Consider the following 19,522-nt stretch of genomic DNA (forward strand, 5'->3'; position numbering starts at 1 on the left):
TCTGGAACACAGATATTACACGTAGGATCAAAGCAGGCAGCAGCTCACAAGCGTTCGATAGTCTAAACACTAAATACTTTCTTAGAATTCTAATACCTATTTTGTCAATATCAACCCACAAGTGAGCCAGACAGGTTCCAGGTATGTCTCTGCTAGTGGCTAGTCGAGATATGGGGACCTTGGCATGAACTAGCTCCTGGCCTGCCGGCATCACAAACAAATTCATAAATGGTCTGGGAAAGGGGTGAGCAGTGAGGTGCAAAATGTGCGGACGATACAAAATTACTCAAGATAGTTAAGTCGTAAGCTGACTGACCAGAGTCACAAAAGGGATCTCACTAAACAGGGCGACTGGGCAACAAAATGGCAGATGAAGTTCAGTGTTGATAAATGCAAAGTAATGCCCATTGGAAAACATCATCCCAACTCTACATACAAAATGACGGGGTCTAAATGAGCAGTTGCCGCTCAAGAAAGAGATCTTGGATTTGTGGTGGATAGTTTTCCGAAAACATCAGCTCAATGGGCAGCAGCTGCCAAAAAAGTGAACAGAATGTTAGGAACCATTAGGAAAGGGATAAATAATAAAACAGAAAATATCAAAATGTCACTATATAAATCTAAGGTACTCCCACACCTTGAATATTGCATGCAGTTCTGGTTGCCCCATCTCAAAAAAGATATATTGGAATTGGAAAACGTACAGAGAAGGGCAACAAAAATGATTGGGGTAGGGAACAGCTTCCATCTGAGGAGAGATTGAACAAACTGGGACTTTTCAGCTTGGAAAAGAGACAAGAAAGGGGGGATATTATAGAGGTCTATAAAATAATGACTAGTATGAAGAAAGTGAATAGGGAACTGCTACTTACCACTTAGCACAAGAACTAGGGGACACCTAATGAAATTAATAGGCAGCAGGTTTAAAACAAACAAAAGGAAGTACTTCATCATACAACACACAGTCAACCTGTGGAACTCATTGCCAGGGGATGTTGTGAAGGCCAAAAGTATAACTGAGTTCAAAAAGGAATCAGATAAGCTCATGGAGGATAGGTCCATCAATAGCCATTGGCCAAGATGGTCAGGACACAACCCCATGCTCTGGGTATCCCTAAACCTCCAATTGCCAGAAGCTGGGACTGGACGACAGGGGATGGATCACTCAATATTTGCCTTGTTCTGTTCATTTCCCTCTGGTGCATCTGGCACTAGCCACTGTTGGAAGACAGGATACTGGGCTAGATGGACCTTTGGTCTGACCCAGCATGGCCGTTCTTATGTTCTTATCCTTTGGTCCTTCTGGAACTGTATCTGCTGATTCAATTTAGCTAGCATCTCTCCTATCTGCCCATCTTGGACTCTCTTTCTCTTTGCCTACAGAGGGTGGGTCTATTCCCCATGGTTCATGGTGCCATGTGTTTGCCATGGAGGGGTGGAGGACCTAGAAAGGAAAAAGGAAGAGCATATTATTGTCTGATCATTATAAAAAAAATCACGTTGTCTGCTCTATCCAAGGGACTGCATTCATTCAAAGTCAAAAGATTATACTTTTGAGTAACATACACAAGTTCAGTCAGGGGAAGACTGAGGATTAGAACCCACTCCTCCTGAAGCCTAGCTCTTTGTCTGAGCTGGAAATTGAATCCAGGTCTCCTGAGTGCTAGGTATGTGCCCCAGCCATTCTTCTTCACTTATCACAGTATCACCTAGACTCCCCAACCAAAATCACAGCCCCATTGTCTGCTGCACAGTGCATACACTTAGCAAGGGATACTCCTGCTGTAGTTTTGAGTGGAGAAATCATTCCTTGCTATTACTCTTAAAAAGTGCTTCTTAGCATGGCTGAAATGTTCCACCCCAGAGGTGGTTGCATTTCAGTAATGGGTGAGTGATCTCTGCACTACACTCAGAACCAAGCTGCTGCAGACCTCTCCCCATCATCACAGAGCTATCAAAAAGTGAGCTTGGGGAATGACGATATTAGAAAGAGACCAGCTACTGCCATGGCCAGCAAGCCATCTGGTTGGGACATCTGTTAAAGATTGCATGTGGCAAGCTCTCAGACACGCACTAAACTGATGACTTTTCCCTACATTTTTTTCCCTTTTAATGTTCAGATCTTTTGTATCTTTTCCCAGTGACTGAAATTCAGGGAGACCGGGAGCCGGCAGGACAAATCCTCAATTTGCTGTGTCCGCGATAAGATACAGAAATGCACCTCTAATGTCCCTGGGCCCATTGCTCCTTATTGCTGCTGAGCAGGGGTAAGGGATGTCAGGGAGCAAGGTTTGCTCTGCTGGGAATGGCAGGGAATCAATCTCCTAAAATCCACAATTCCCCTGCTTTGTGCCTAGATTCCCAGGGAACTCATGGAGATTAAAGACATCCCCACTGGAGCCCTGTGATTCTTGCCCTCCACCCCTGCAGGTTCCAAGGCAGCAGAGTCCCTGCAGGAGCCCCCACTGCCTCCAGCAGATTGGCATGGCCTGATCCCACTCCCATGGCAGTTATCGTGAGTCTTTCCATTGACTTCAGTGGAGCTGGATCAAACCCTTGGGCAGCATGAAACTTGGAATGGGGTGGGCCTGTGCATCTGAGAGGGAGCCATGCCCCAGAGAACAGCCACTCCCCAGCCCCCCACTAGCTCTGTCTGGATGAGCACAGCCTCCATCCCATGAGGCATACACGAAGGGGCCACCAATAGAATTGGATCATTCAAATGAGCTGCAGAGGAAGCGTGGTGATTGGCATGGTAAGGCATCATGTGCAGGAGGGCGGGTACAGGTGATGCTGCAGGGCTGGCATTGCCGGGGGGCACAGTTAAGGTTGTGGTGCATGGTCGGTCGTGTATGGCAGTTGTGTTAAATAGGAGGCAAACACCTGGGATTGGCCATTGTTTAACTTTCACTCATCTCTATGCAGATCTCCCTGGTATCATGCATGATGTCTCCACAACGTATAGATCTACTCAGGCGAAAGGTCCCATCAGGGCAGGTACTGATCACCCGTCCAGAGGTGTAATGTCAAGATAACGCTTGACCTAAACTGAGTTAACCTTAGATTTAAACTAGAAGGAATGAAAGCAGGATCTGGTTCAGTGGGAGTTTTGCCTTAGAGTCCAGAGCCAGGTCAATATATCTGCATCATACTTAGGAGCATAACATATCAGAGCTTGGAGCATAGCATGAGCCCAGATACTATGGTTTTTCATAGATTCATAGACTCCAAGGCCAGAAGGGACCGCGGTAATCATCTAGTCTGACCTCCTGGATAACATAGGCCAGAGACCTGACCCCAAAATAATTTCTAGGGCAGATCTCTTAGCAAAACATCCAACATTGATTTAAAATTGCCCAATTCAGACTGGAAATAAGATGTAAATTTATAAGTGTGAGACAGATCTAACTCGATCCAATGGCTCGACACTGCAGATAGACAAATTCAGACTGGAAATAAGGTGTAATTCAGACTGGAAATAAGCGTGAGACAGTTCTAACTCAATCCAATGGCTAGAAGTTGAAGTTAGACCCGTCTCTGCTAGACTGAAGAGCCCATTTTTAAATCATAGAATCATAGAATCATAGAATATCAGGGTTGGAAGGGACCCCAGAAGGTCATCTAGTCCAACCCCCTGCTCGAAGCAGGACCAATTCCCAGTTAAATACTTGTTCCCCATGGAGAATCACCCCTTAACCTTCTCTTTGTTAAGTTAAATAGATTGAGATTTTTGAGTCTGACACTATATTCTCTAATCCTTTAACCATTTTCATGGTTCTTCTCTGAACCCTTTCCAATTTATCTACATCCTTCTTGAATTGTTGATACCAGAACTGGACACAGTATTCCTGCAGCGGTTGAATCAGTGCCAAATACAGAGGTAAAATAACCTCTCTACTCCTACTTGAGATTCGCCCCTTTATTTATCCCAGGTTCACATTATTTCTTTTGGCTACAGAGTCACACTGGGAGCTGACTATCCACCACGACCCCCAAATCTTTTTTAGAGTCACTGCTTCCCGGGACAGAGTCCCCCATCCTGTACGTATGGCCTGCGTGCTTTGTTCCTAGATATATACATTTATGTTTAGCTGTATCAAAAAACATCGTTTGCTTGTGCCCAGTTTACCAAGCGGTCCAGATCTCTCTGCATAAGTGACCTGTCCTTTTTATTATTTCCCACTTCCCCAACTTTTGTGTCACCTGCAATATTCATCAGTGAGGATTTTATGTTCTCTTTCAGGTCATTGATAAAAAAGTGAAATAGCGTAGGGCCAAGAGCCAATCCCTAAGAACCCCTCACTGGAAACACGCTTGCTTGATGATGATTCCCTGATTACAATTACATTTTGAGACCAATCGGTTAGCAAGTTTTTAACCCATTTAATGTGTGCCATGTTAATTTTATATCGTTCTAGCTTTTAAATCAAAATGTCTTGCGGTACAGCAAGTCAAACGCGGTGCAGAAATCTAAATATATTACATCCACACGATTACCTTTATCAACCAAACTTGTAATATCATCAAAAAATATATTGAGTTAGTCTAAGAGCTATTTTCTATAAACCATGTTGATTTGCATTAATTACATTCCCTCCTTTAATTCTTCGTTAATAGAGTCCTGTATCAGCTGCTCCACTATCTAGCCCAGGATTGACAGTGATGGGCAGCACTATAAAACCCTAAGATGGAACAGGTTTCAGAGTAACAGCCGTGTTAGTCTGTTTTGCAAAAAGAACAGGAGGACTTGTGGCACCTTAGAGACTAACCAATTTATTTGAGCATGAGCTTTCGTGAGCTACAGCTCACTTCATCGGATGCATACCGTGGAAACTGCAGCAGACTTTATATATACACAGAGAATATGAAACAATACCTCCTCCCACCCCACTGTCCTGCTGGTAATAGCTTATCTAAAGTGATCATCAGGTGGGCCATTTCCAGCACAAATCCAGGTTTTCTCACCCTCCAGCAGGAGAGTGAATTTGTGGGGGGGGGGGTGGAGGGTGAGAAAACCTGGATTTGTGCTGGAAATGGCCCACCTGATGATCACTTTAGATAAGCTATTACCAGCAGGACAGTGGGGTGGGAGGAGGTATTGTTTCATATTCTCTGTGTATATATAAAGTCTGCTGCAGTTTCCACGGTATGCATCCGATGAAGTGAGCTGTAGCTCACGAAAGCTCATGCTCAAATAAATTGGTTAGTCTCTAAGGTGCCACAAGTACTCCTTTTCTTTTTGCGAATACAGACTAACACGGCTGTTACTCTGAAAACTGTTGATAATGCAACACAATGTTGATAAATGCAAAGTAATGCACATAATCCCAACTATACGTATCAAATGATGGGGTCTAAATGAGCTGCTCCCACTCAAGAAAGAGATCTTGGAGTCACTGTGGAGAGTTCTCCGAAAACATCCACTCGATGCGCAGCGGCAGCCAAAAAAGCGAACAGAATGCTGGGAATCATTAAGAAAGGGATCGATAATAAGACAGAAAATATTCTATTGCCTCTAGATAAATCCATGGTACGCCCACACCTTGAATAGTGCGTGCAGATGTGGTCGCCCCATCTCTAAAAATATTAATAAGACTGGGACTTTTCTGCTTGGAAAAGAGATGACTCGAGGGGGATATGATAGAGGTCTATAAAAGTATGACTGGTGTGGAGAAGGTAAATATGGAAGTGTTATTTACTCCTCCTCATATCACAAGAACTAGGGGTCACCAAATGACATTAATAGGCAGTAGTTTTAAAACAAACCAAAGGAAGTATTTCTTCACACAACACACAGTCAACCTGTGGAACTCTTTGCCGGAGGATGTGGTGAAAGCCAAGACTATAACAGGGTTCAAAAAAGAACTAGATAAGTTCATGGAGGATAGGTCCATCAATGGCTATTAGCCAGGATGGGCAGGGATGGTGTCCTTAGCCTCTGTTTGCCAGAAGCTGGGAATGGGTGACATGGGATGGATCACTGGATGATTCCCTGTTCTGTTCATTCCCTCTGGGGCACCTGGCATTTGGCCACTGTCGGTAGACAGGACACTGGGCTAGATGGACGTTTGGTCTGACCCAGTATGGCCGTTCTCATGTTCTTCTTAATACATGTAAGCCTGTGACAATGGACGCAGCTCAGTCAGTGGTGGGACTTTCCACTGCCCCAGGCTGGACGAAGCGTTAAAGCAAGGTATTCCAACATTTATAGACTGAGACAAACAATCTGGGATCACAACTTACAGATCACCGTATGCGTTTCAGGTTTTTACCTCCTCTTGTACTTTCCTCCTGATGCTTCAGACAAAACATTCCTATTCACCATCTGTCTTTGTGCTTTTCCTCCTGGTGTTTCAGAGAAGATATCACTATTCATCACTTTTGTCAAACCGTCCTGTCGTGTGCTAGGCTGGGGTGTTCTTGTGGTGGATTGCTGGGGTGTGTTTACATAGTCAGTGTGTTTTAGCAATGTGAGCAATACTGTTGCCGAGTTCGTGTACCAGACACTGGCTTGCAGGCAAGCATCTGCTTTTGACTGGGCCTGACTGTTACTCATAACATAACTTTGGCTGACTTTGGTTCAGGCCTCAGGACTTGCACCAGGTCCATGCTTCAGGCTCTCTCTACTACCTGCCGTTCTGACCCAGAGAGGATAGTTGTGATACACACACGCACATGCCTCAGCGCCTCACACTGCATTATGGTGTATATATAAAATATGCATACTTAAAAGGTGTTTTTATTAAACCCTTTTCTAACAGAGCCTTAAAATATGCACGATGCTCTGGGCCAAAAGGCACCGAATGCAAATGCTTAATAACAACAATAATCTTGGAGGACGTGTCAGGGCATTTGCTGTGCAATTAAAAGTATGTTATGACAAGGCAGCAGCCCTCGTTCAAGCGCCAGGGGACGTCTCCAATGCAAGCGAGTGACTGATTTCAAGGCAGCTCACGGAGCTGCGGATGGAGATGCTGGGGGTGGGGGAGGGGACGAACAGGGGTGTAGTCGTCAGCTGCAGAAGGGTGTTGAAATCAGGTCAGATCTCAGTTTCCCTTCCTTCTCGAAGCCGATTGCTGGAGAGCCCAGAGCTGGAATTGCGGCTCCTGAATGCCCCGGCTCCTTAACGATCCAAACCTACTTAACCTGCAGAACATCCATTATAGGGCCAGGCGTTAAAATTGCCCCGAATGAGGCATGGGTTATAAAATTAACACCAGCCATGTTGCTTCCGGTACAGTAGTGTCCCCTGTGGGGCAGAAGAGACACATGCAGCTGCAATGAACACGCAGGGGATTCTTTAGGGAGGCTCCCGTGGTTCTTCCTGGCTCCCACGCTGACTGAGGCAGCCCAGTCTCTGGCTCCTCTCTGCCTCGGTTCCCCACCTGCGCAAGGTACTTTCCTTACACGTGTTGAGATGGCAAGCTGTTTGGGCCAGGGCTGTCCCTCACGGTGTGGGCACCCAGTGCCTCGCCCAACCGGGCCCTGACTTTGACTGGGGCCTCGGTGGCCCTTGCAATGCTGTGGGCCTCAGTTGAAATTGACACGAGTGGGAGGAGAAACAGACGCAGAGGGAAGGGAAATGACTTGTCTGAAGTCACACAGCAAGAGCTGGGACTAGACTGCAGGTCTCCTGACTCCCAGGCCAGTACAGCACCCACTAGACCACACTGTCTCCTGACACTCGTCTACTTTCTAAAGTGCCGGGGGGGGGGCGCTCGCCCCCAGCTCTGCCCCAGGCCCCGCCCCCACTCCACCCTTTCCTCCAAGGCCCCGCCCCCGCTCCATACCACCCCGCCTCTTCGCGCCCAGTTACGCCCCCTCCCCCTTCTCGCCCACATTTCCTGCACTGCGCGAAGCCGCTGATTGCCGTGAGCACAGGGAGGGGAGGGTTGCCAACTTTTTAATTCCAGAAAACTTAACATCCTTGCCCGGCCCTGCCCCGCCCCTTCCCTGAGGCCCCGCCCTGGCCCCTTCCCTTAGTCACCGCCCCTGCTCACTCCATCCCCCCTCCCTCTGTCGCTTGGTCACCCTAGCTGCAGGAGACTTCCCATACTCCCGGACCCCTTGCCCAGGGGGCTGCAGCATGCCCGGCGTGAAGGTTGGGTCCCAGAGCAAAGGGGCCGGAGGCTGGCTACGTGGCACTGGGGGGCTCTGCTCGCCTGGGTCCTGGCTGCTGGCTGAGTTTTGTTGCCTTTTTATTTTCTCTCTCTGATTATAATGGTGCCTGGGAGGACTCTACTCTCCCAGGGGCTGCCTAAATCACCCAGCTGGGAAGGGAGGAGGGTGGGCTGGAGGGGAAAAGATGCAGCGGGGGGGTGGAGGAGAGAGGCGGGGAGGGAAAGAGGCCAAGGACAAGAGCAGGGTGGGGGTGAGAGGAGGCAGTGAAGGAGAGAGGAAGGTGTGGGGGGTATGTGGGACGGATGGGGATGCAGGAGGAGGCAGAAGGCTACAGGTGCATGAGGATAGGGGTGCACGGGGTGCACAGGGAAATACGGGAGAGCAGCAGTGTATGGAGGTGAATGGGGTGCAGGGGTGTGGCGGGTGAGGGACATGGGGGTGGTGGTTCTGGGAGGTGGAGAGGATGGGTGGGAGGGCACTGTCAGGGGTACAGGGCTGGGATGGGTAGGTGAGGGGGGGCAGGACAGTATGGGATGGGGGAGGGATGCAGTGAAGGGGATGGAGGTGCCAGGGATGAGACAGGGAGTGATGCAGTGATGGGGGGATGGGGGTGCGGTGGTTGGGGCAGGAAGGGATGCAGTGAGGGGGATGGGGGTGCAGGGGGTGGGATGGGATGGGATGCAGTGAGGAGGATAGGGGTGCAGGGGTTGAGACGGGGAGGGATGCAGTAAGCGGGATGGGAGTGTGGGAGTTGGGACAGGGAGGGACAGTTTATTATAGGATTGGCTACCAGCGTTGTCTTTGGTGTGAGATCCAAGGTAAAATTGATCTGGGGTACGTGACTGGCCCTTTGGGACTGGGAGTAACCTGAATATGATCCTTGGTGTTAGGGACCATCTATCATAAAGGAGGCTCACCTGGGTGACGAGACAGACCAGAGAAGTCTGTGACTCCATGGTAAGGCTGTTATATCGCCTGAGGAATTTACACTTGATAACTGGTTGCTGAAAGCTAAATACAGAACTCACAGCCAGTTTGGGGTTTGTGCCCTGGTTCTTAGCAGCCTGCCCTGAGGATGGTACCCACACTCGAGTCACTGCAGGTAGCGTTACACTGGCCCATGTTATCTGACTGGCAACCCTACATGTTACCCTCGTCACACTGGGGAACCTCTTGTTAGGGGGCTTATTCCTTCACCCACTTACTTCCCTGGTCCTTCTCGCATGAACAGAGAGCAACAATACCCGAAGTCCAAAGGTGCAAACAATTCGATGTTTACTGGGGTGAACTTCCAGCAAGCATGATTCCAGTTTCCTTCCTTAGTATCCTCCTTCTCAGCTCTGACACCACAGAGCCTTACACCTGTGTCCCTGTTCCCATTCCTGCCCTTAGCCAAACATGATTCCAACTTCCTTACTCCCATTCCCTGTTCCCATTTCCCCCTTTAGCAAAACATGATTCCAATTTTCTTACCCCCATTCCCTGCTCCCATTTCCCTCACCCACATGCCCATGCCCACCCCCACCCACACCCACTCACTTCCTCATTGACTACAGATTATATAGTAAAACTTGAGTTCTGCTTAGCTATACCTTAACCAATCATTTTCCTGAAATTTAACTAACCAATCCTAACATATTGTCCAATTATATCCCACCACCTTAATTAGTTTACACCCAGCAAAATTAATTATACAGCAGACAGGAACAATCACAGAACCAGACAGAGATTATACAGACAAACAATAGCAAAGTGGGAACTACAATGACAAGACAACACAGAAGCGAGGATTTCACATCCCAGCTATTGATAAGTGAGTTCTTGCCAGACAGGATGCTATCAAACTAAGTTTCCTTTTACATTTTCTAGGCACTTCCCTTTCTCTGGAGGTGATAGGAACTATCAGGACAGGATTGTATTCCTAACAGCCGAATAGCACCTTATTTCAGTGTGACTAGTTTGGGATGTGAGGATGTGACCGGTCGCTTCCCAGCTTATGGCTGCCTCTGTTGCTTAGCCAAAGGCCTGAGCCTAAGAACAGGGCCTCAGACTGTCACAGTAAGAGAAGGCCCTTACACCAGCAGACAGTGATTTTGATTCTTTCTTTTATACCTCTATCACTAGCCAAGTGATAAGAATACACCTAAATTCTTAGAGTCTAGGCCTTTACAGACAGGCCTGAATATCTATATCCCAACACCTCTGAAAATCTGAGAGCTGCCCTGCTAGCACTGAGCCAGCGGCTGTCAGTGGGTCTTGCCATCAGCGGAGCTGATCCCCAGTGGTTTTCGGTGTATAAACTCGTTCAGCTGCAGGCAGGGAATGTGGCCAGAGACACCAAGGAGATCCTTTCCCACTGACAGTTCAAGCCAAGACGCAGAGGGGGTGGCAGGCTGTGCTTATTTCATAATCACTTGAGCAAGAAGAATCGACAGTAGCTTAATTACATTCTCCTGCTCCACGATGTCAGATTAATAGGGCCTGAGTCTGCTTTTGATTCTTACACTAGGTGTAAATCAGGAGTAACTCCACTGGAATCAAAAGCCTAGATTAGCGCTGTGCCCAGCGCAGGCTGCAAAGGCGTCAATTGCGACTCCGTGACATTGGGGCCTGTTCTGGGATTCTTTTGGCATAGTTCAGAGCAGCCTCAAGGCTGCTCTAAATTACATTTGCTGACTATGGTCCCCAGGGCCAATATGCCAGCTGAGAATAGCCAGGGCATATTAGTGAGTTATTCTCATGGTTCTATTTCAGCTAGGGACTCTACTGGTTCTTCAGTGAAATGCCGGAGTGGCGTAAAGAAGCTACATCGTGGCAGAAGAGTCTGGGCCAAAGGATCTTTTCTGGGTCAATAAGATGGGAACCGGGCCCAGTGTCTTAGGGAGACATAGACGTTAGCTCTTTTGGCCTGATCCTTGTCTCTAACTGTGTTTTCCCATATTCATCTCAAACACAGATACAGGTTGTGAAATGAAATGAAATGTCCAGTCTAGCCTTGAAAGAATGTGTCTTAATCACAAACCTCTGTGAAATTCATTTCTCTGTGCTGTGACATCCTGAGGCCAATTGCTGTGAAGAGTTCCAATCCGAGCCAGAGGAATGCAGGGCTCAGTGGGTTGCATTTTGCGTTCCTTTCTATCCATATGTCTCTGACAGCTCAAGAGAAGTTGGGGGCAATGGCTGGGATATTGCAGATGGAAATTGGTTCTGATTAATTAGGCAGGCTATATACAGAGACTTTTACATTTGATGCCAGGGAAGGGGGTTTAATCTTGCCATTCTCTGATGGACTCCCCATTGAAATGGAAGGGCCTCTGGATCAGCGACACCCCGGCAGATCATGAACCCCGTGTTCGTGAATGAACATTGGGCTGGCAAAGTGCCAAGGAAGGAGGGACGGTCCTTTCTAGGGTAGCCGATCGCCTCTGCTGCTGGGGGTTCTAGAAGACAACAGAGGCCTGAACATGTGTCTGCGTCACACGGGCTTGTCTGGGCGGTAGGTAGTCGCTGGAAGGGGGTGACCTGCAGGTAAGCCGCTGGAATCGGGGCAAAGCTGGGAGAGGCTCCTTGCACACACGAAGTTGCAGAGGTTTTTTATCAAGCCTGACCGCTCGTGTAGACCTACAGTGAACCGCCTGAGGCAGGCATAAGGCAGGGCCGGCAGCACAGAACAGCAGAGAATTTCACTGAAGCCCAGGTGGCAAGCCCATGTGGAGCTGACATCTCAAGGGGTGCGGCTTCCTTCTCTCATCCTGACTGGCTCATCCGCCAAATACCTGGGATGGATGGATTGTGATGCTGCAATGAGGAAGGCCCTATCGGTACCTTGACAGATAGGTTCATAGATCCCAAGGCCAGCAGGGGCCACTGTGATGATCCAGTCTGACCCCCTGCATAGCACAGGACAGAGACCTGCCCCCAAATAACTCCCAGAGCAGAGCCTTTAGAAAACCAGCCTGTCTTGGTTTAAAAACTGTCAGTGATGGAGAATCCACCACGACTCTTGGTAACTTGTTCCAGTGATTAATTACTTTCACCTTTAAAAATGTATGCCTCATTTCCAGTCGGCATTTGTCTAGCTTCAGCTTCCAGCCACTGGATCATGTTAGGCCTTTCTCTGCTCCTTTGAAGAGCCCATTATTAAATTATTGGTACCTACGCACCTGCCAAGACTCCAGAGAGACTCAACGATTTTCAAGGCTAGAGCGGTTCATTATGATCCTCTAGCCTGTACTGCTGTGTAGCGTAGGCCATGAACCTCGCCTGGTGATTCCTCTGTCCCATCCCCACGGTCTGGCTAACCTAGAGTATATCTTATTAGAAAGACATCTACAGGCTTGTCAACCCCAAGCGTTCAAAATCATTTGGTGGTGGGCTGACCGGTCATGAGATTTTAAAAAGTATCACATGTTGGGTTCTTTTTTGTTCTGGTTTTTGAGCTTTTTGGGCTCATGTTTTCAAGCTTTGAGGGCATCAGTGAGGGCTAGACACTTATTTATAAAACAATGAAAGCTGAGGCTCTCATGTAACCGCACGAATTCAGGAGCTGGAGCTTAAAGAACAACGTCGATTATTATGAGATCTGCGGTAAAGGCATGAGAGCTAGCAGTGCTGTATCCAGTCTTCTTTTAAAGACTCCATGAAGACCCCATCCCATCCCAAAGTTGATCCACTGGTTAACTACCATCATTATTAAATATAGGGCGCATCCTTTCTCATCGGAATTTGTCTCCCCGCAGCATTATTCCTTTGTCTGATAGACTGAAGAGCCATCTGCCCTTGGAAATCTGACACTATATAAGGACTTATAGGCCCTGGTTGAGTCGCTTTTTAATATCCTCTTGGACAAAGGAAATAGATTGGGGTGCTTTAGTCTCTCACTAGAAGGCAGGTTTTCCAGAACCTTGATTCATTCTTGTGGCTCTTTTCTGAACTCCTGCCAGGTCTTCAACATCCTCCGTGAAATGTGGTCCCCAGCACTGGACACAGCGCCCAGTGATGGTCTCTCACGCGTTCTGGATACAGAGGCAATATCCCCTCCCTGCCCTTGGTAGTCCCCTCCTTACCCATCCAAGGGATTGCATTCATAGAATCATAGAATACCAGGGTTGGAAGGGACCTCAGGAGATCATCTAGTCCAACCCCCTGCTCAGAGCAGGACCAATCCCCAATTTTTGCCCTGATCCCAAATGGCCCCTTCAAGGATTGAACTCACAACCCTGGGTTTAGCAGGCCAATTCTCAAACCACTGAGCTATCCCTCCCCCCATTAGCTTTCACAGCCACTGCATCAGGGGGCTTCCACCAGGACCCTAAGTCCTGGTCACCCACCCTGTGTGATCTAGCCTCTTTGTTCAGCCACAGGGGTAGTGGGGCTAATACAACAGGGCTGACTAGCCCACGGCTTCTGGCCCTTAAAGGGGCAGGCCACCTAGTTACACACCCTCACTGTTAATCTGGTAGGTCTACAGAAGACCAGTATCTCCTCATCCCTCCCGGCCCTGCATACACAGCTTCCCTTCCAGATACAGGTGGGACTGCCTGAATTTTTCCTTCCCTGTGCAGACATCTAGTGATTCCACAGAGGCCCCTTTAAGAGGCCTGACCCTAGGATGTGCTGAGGGCTCCTTGGACGTGCTAAGTGGATGTCTACACTGCTCTGTAAACCCCAGTCTGAGGGACCTGGGCTTGGGGACTTGCTGCTTTCAAGCCCGTGCTTGAGCGTCCACACTGCATTGCAAACCCGGGCTTACAGTGGCCGGAGCCGGGTCTCACGGCCGTGCTTGGGCATCTCTACTGCACTGTGTAGACCTTCTGATGTGCGTCTTCGGCTTGGGTGGTGGCCATGCTGCAAAATGCCAGGGTCGGGCCTGAGTGTGAGCTAGGGGCTGTCCTATTTTCTAGAACTGTACATCGCGCTCAAACCTTTTCAAAAGTTCCCTAGCTACAGTCTGATTCTTTATGTGCAGCGCCTGGCTTGTCCCAGCGGAGAGGCTTTTCAAGGGGGGTGTCTGTTTTCCTTCTTTGGTTCCCAGATTTTGCACTCATATTAGCATTGCTTCTCTCTTCTAGCTCCTGCGTGAACTGAAGGGTTTTCTAGCTGCAGTTATTCCCTCCCCAGCTGCATCCATTCTTGGCTCAGTGGTGAGCAGGGCAGGGCTGGCTCTTCCCACCGCTGCAGCCCCGGTGCCCTCTGCGAATTTCTGTGAACTCATTCGTTCTTCCTCTCGCGGGTCAGATTCTATGAGAAAAGTTCTCGTCTCAGCTGGCTTTTCCTCAGGGGAAACAGAGGAGTTATGCGAACAATGTGGCCTCACTGTTTCGTATTAAATTTAGCATATGTTTCCTTGCTTGGGCTTGCCCCTGCTTCCAGTCTGTGTCCTGCACCCAAAATAAACAAACTGCAAACAACCGATTGCCACCTTCCCTCGACTGATCCCAACCTTTGGACTTGAGAATCGCTTACAACTAGTGTCTGAGGGTGTAAAGTGTAAACCTCAGGGAAATCAGCACGCGGGGTGTCGGTCCCGCTGTGACTTTTGGGGTGCAGTGAAGGGTTGTGTCACCAGCTGCCCTGCAACTCTGGGTGTCTTCAGTGCGTGGCTCACAGCCCGGACACCAGCAGCCAGCAGACAAGCATGCAGGGCTTCCGCGGTCCACTTACTGTGTGCCGAGCGACTCCAGTCTGCAGTTTTCCCCAAACTGTCTCCCTGCAGTGGCCTCAAACATTCCTTGACGTCCTTAAGTCTGCAGCCCTGTTAAAGAGGCAGAAATGACAGCTTGTTATCTTGACAGGAGCTACCAATCCCTTCAGTTCAATCGCAGCACTGGGCGGTTTAGATCCAAAGTAAAACGAGTGTATTTAATGACAAAGAGAGAGGTTTTAAGTGAGTTCAAGTATGAGGGACAAGGATAGGAAGAGTTACCAATGAACCAAAGTAAAAATACACTTTCTAATGGCTAAGACCTAACATAACAAGCTACAGCCTTTGTTCAAGGGCGTTTCTCACCGATCTTGCTTTTCCAGACTAGCTCTTAGTCCGGATCCCTTCAGAGTCCGAGGTGCTGGTTTTCCTTGTCTCCTCAGGTGAAGGATAACTTAGGGGTTCTCTGCGACGCTCTTTGTAGCCCAGCAAACCTTTTAAACGTCTCTCTCTCCAAGTTCCTTGATTCTGCTCCAAGAGGCAGGAAGACTTCCCGGGGTGTCTCCATCCCCCGCTGAGCTGTTTAAGTGATCGCTTTTTCCCCACTTGCTCTCCTGATGGCTTTGCTTGCCTGCCATGCAAATGGACTTTTCTTTGGCTTTGGTCCCGCCTTGCTCAGTTTACATGGGAGACACATTCAAGCAAGCAGAACCACCGTTCTTTGTCTGGAAAACACTTGTTTAGCAGCTCTGCTGACATGCCTGGATTCCTCATCATTCCAGCCTATCCGTCCAATCCTTTGTGTGTTGACCTTGCATACATCATGGAAGAAAATTAATGATCAGCGAGTGATTCGTTTTCCAATGACACATTACATGACACCTTTTACATACAGATTATAACCATAGTGAGTTGGGATGCACTGAATTGGTCAGGCCAGCTGAAATTCACTACTAGATACCAGAAAGGCCCTCACCTTCTGGCATAGGGATATTCTTGGAATCATTCCACGTCTCTGCTGGACTTAGGCTCTGACCCAACCCCCTCGCAGGGTCCTACGATGTGGGTCCCGAGTGCTTGCTGACCCAAGTCCAACTGAGTTGTGTGTGGTTGGAAGTGGGGCTTGGGCTCAAACTGGAGTCAGAGCCTGGGCTTAGCATGAAGTGTAGACACACCCTATAAGTACCTTTCATAGAATATCAGGGTTGGAAGGGACCTCAGGAGGGCATCTAGTCCAACCCCCTGCTCAAAGCAGGACCAATCCCCACCTCAAGGACCAGGCCCACCTCAAAGACTGAACTCGCAACTCTGGGTTTAATAGGCCAATGCTCAAACCACTGAGCTATCCAGCTGCTCAGCTGTCTGAGGGCTTGGCCTTCCAATTCCCATTACATCCGGGATCCAAAAACAGCCAGGGCTGCAGGGAGGAGGACCCAAAAGAGAACCACACCCAGCCACGGTTGCGTTGGGAACTACTCCTGGTACATAAAACACAAGGTGGAAGGCGAATGCTTCAGCTGTCACTGGCTGCATGCTGCCCTCTAATTTCTGCTCCTAAGGAAAGGAGTCATATTTATCAAGCAGTCAGAGTGGCTGCTTGAGGCAAAAGGTGAGAAATGAATCAAGAGGGCTGAAGTGAATTGTTCCCTCCCTGTGGCGCTCTGGTGCTCAGACTGGTGGCTTTCCATTATTAAATGCAAGCTGGTTAGCAGCCCCTGCCTCCTGGTGAGTTTTGTTTTAATTTCCTTTACTATCTGGTGAAAGGATCTTTTCATTAGCAGCTTCCTCCAAGGGTTGCAAAGCCTCTTGTTCCTCAAACTCCCGAATGTGTTAATTACCTGCTGAGGATAAAGAGCAATAAAACACCCAACATGTTATTTACTGTTGCTCCACAGGGCCCCTCGGATGGTCTGGGTTCTCCCTCCTTTCACAGGAGACGTCTCCACGGGAGCTGGCAGTGTAATTTCCAGCTCCGGTAGACGTGTGCACTAGCTGTGATTGATGCTAGCATGCAGGGATCTGTTCTGGGTCCAGTTCTGTTCAATATCTTCATCAATGATTTAGATAATGGCATAGAGAATACACTTATAAAGTCTGCAGACGATACCAAGCTGGGGGGGGGGGGGGTTGCAAGTGCTTTGGCGGATAGGATTAAAATTCAAAATGATCTGGACAAACTGGAGAAATGGTCTGAAGTAAATAGGATGAAATTCAATAAGGACAAATGCAAAGTACTCCCCTTAGGAAGGAACAATCAGTCGCACACATACCAAATGGGAAATGACTGCCTAGGAAGGAGTCCTGCGGAAGGGGATCTGGGGGTCAGAGTGAATCACAGGCTTAATATGAGTCAACAGTGTAACACTGTTGCAAATTAAAAGTGGACATCATTCTGGGAAGTATTAGCAGAGTGTTGTAAGCAAGACACGATAAGTAATTCTTCCGCTCTACTCCATGCTGATTAGGCCTCAACTAGAGTATTTCAGAGTAGCAGCCATGTTAGTCTGTATTCGCAAAAAGAAAAGGAGGACTTGTGGCACCTTAGAGACTAACAAATTTATCTGAGCATAAGCTTTCGTGAGCTTCAGCTCACTTCATCGGATGCATTCAGTGGAAAATACAGTGGGGAGATTTATATACACAGAGAACATGAAACAATGGGTGTTACCATACACCCTGTAACGAGCGTGATCACTTAAGGTGAGCTATTACCAGCAGGAGAACAGAGGGTGGGGGAGCGGGGGGACCTTTTGTAGTGATAATTAAGGTGGGCCATTTCCAGCAGTTGACAAGAACGTCTGAGGAACGGTGGGGGTGGAATAAACATGGGGAAATAGTTTTATTTTGTGTAATGACCCATCCACTTCCAGTCTCTATTCAAGCCTAAGTTAATTGTATCCAGTTTGCAAATTAATTCCAATTCAGCAGTCTCTCGTTGGAGTCTGTTTTTGAAGTTTTTTTGCTGAAGAATTGCCACTTTTAGGTCTGTAATCGAGTGACCAAAGAGATTGAAGTGTTCTCCGACTGGTTTTTGAATGTTATAATTCTTGACGTCTGATTTGTGTCCATTTATTCTTTTACGTAGAGACTGTCCAGTTTGACCAATGTACATGGCAGAGGGGCATTGCTGGCACATGAGGGCATATATCACATTGGTAGATGTGCAGGTGAATGAGCCTTTGATAGTGTGGCTGATGTGATTAGGCCCTATGATGGTGTCCCCTGAACAGATATGTGGACACAGTTGGCAACGGGCTTTGTTGCAAGGCTAGGTTCCTGGGTTAGTGGTTCTGTTGTGTGGTGTGTGGTTGCTGGTGAGTATTTGCTTCAGGCTGGGGGGCTGTCTGTAAGCAAGGCCTGGCCTGTCTCCCAAGATCTGTGAGAGTGATGGGTCGTCCTTCAGGATAGGTTATACATCCTTGATGATGTGTTGGAGAGGTTTTAGTTGGGGGCTGAAGGTGATGGCTAGTGGCGTTCTGTTATTTTCTTTGTTGGGCCTGTCCTGTAGTAGGTGACTTCTGGGTACTCTTCTGGCTCTGCCAGTCTGTTTCTTCACTTCAGCAGGTGGGTATTGTAGTTGTAAGAATGATTGATAGAGATCTTGTAGGTGTTTGTCTCTGTCTGAGGGTTGGAGCAAATGCGGTTGTATCGTAGAACTTGGCTGTAGACAATGGATCGTGTTGTGTGGTCTGGATGAAAGCTGGAGGCATGTAGGTAGAGTATTGTGTCCAGTTCTGGATGCCACATTTCAGGAAAGATGTGGACAAATTGGAGAAAGTCCAGAGAAGAGCAAGAAAAATGATTCAAGGTCTAGAAAACATGACCTATGAGGGAAGATTGAAAAAACTGGGTTTGTTTAGTCTGGAGAAGAGAAGACTGAGAGGAGACATAACAGTTTTTAAGTACATAAAAAGTTGTTACAAGGAGGAGAGAGTAAAATTGTTCTCCTTAACCTCTGAGGTTAGGACAAGAAGCAATAGGCTTAAATTGCAGCAAGGGTGGTTTAGGTTGGACATTAGGAAAAACTTCCTAACTGTCAGGGTGGTAAAGCACTGGAATAAGTTACCTAGGGCGGTCGTGGAATCTCCATCATTGGAGGTTTTTAAGAGCAAGTTGGACAAACACCTGCCAGGGATGGTCTAGATAATATTTAGTCCTGCCTTGAGTACAGGGGACAGGACTAGATGACCTCTTGAGGTCCCTTCCAGTCCTACGATTCTATGCTAAAAATAGCCCCCTTGCCATGGTAGTGGGATGGACTAGCCGCCCAAGACTGTATCTAGGGTCTTAGATGAGGTTGTACTTGGGGCAGATAGCCCATCCTGCCACCTGTGCCATGGCACTGCAAGTTTTAGTGTACTAGCTCGGGCATGTCTTCCTTGCCCTCAGGCACTTCCACCTCCCCAGTCATGTCCTCTGCAGCTGAGGGCATTTTCTTTTGAATAATGGATGATCTTGTGGTTAAGGCATTCGCCTAATCCTTAGGAGACCTGGGTTCAATTCCCAGCTCTACTACAGATTTCCTTTTTGTCCTTAGGAAAGGTACTTAATGTACCCTGTGTTTCAGTTTCTTCTCTGTACAATGGGCCTAATAAGACAGGTATATTGCAAGGGTAAATACACTATCCTCTCTCTTTTGTGTACTTATGGCCCCATTACTTCATAAATCATTGCACCATATTAATCCTCACAGCATGCCCTTGTCCCCATTGAACAGAACGGAGCACAGAGCGGCTAAGTGATGTGCCCAAGGTCACA

At 48.0% G+C, this 19,522-nt stretch overlaps 1 long non-coding RNA gene across 1 annotated transcript in view; it reads right to left on the reverse strand.

Annotated features, from left to right (window-relative positions):
- Window positions 1–716: 716 nt before the first annotated feature.
- Window positions 717–19,522, reverse strand: part of LOC125631665 (uncharacterized) — a 67,546-nt gene continuing 48,740 nt past the window's right edge. The window contains exon 3 of the long non-coding RNA XR_007355006.2: window positions 717–1,444. This is a non-coding gene — a long non-coding RNA (uncharacterized LOC125631665). The remainder of the gene's footprint in view (window positions 1,445–19,522) is intronic.

Source organism: Caretta caretta, chromosome 1 (assembly GCF_965140235.1).
Source record: "Caretta caretta isolate rCarCar2 chromosome 1, rCarCar1.hap1, whole genome shotgun sequence".
Classification (NCBI taxonomy): domain Eukaryota; kingdom Metazoa; phylum Chordata; order Testudines; family Cheloniidae; genus Caretta; species Caretta caretta.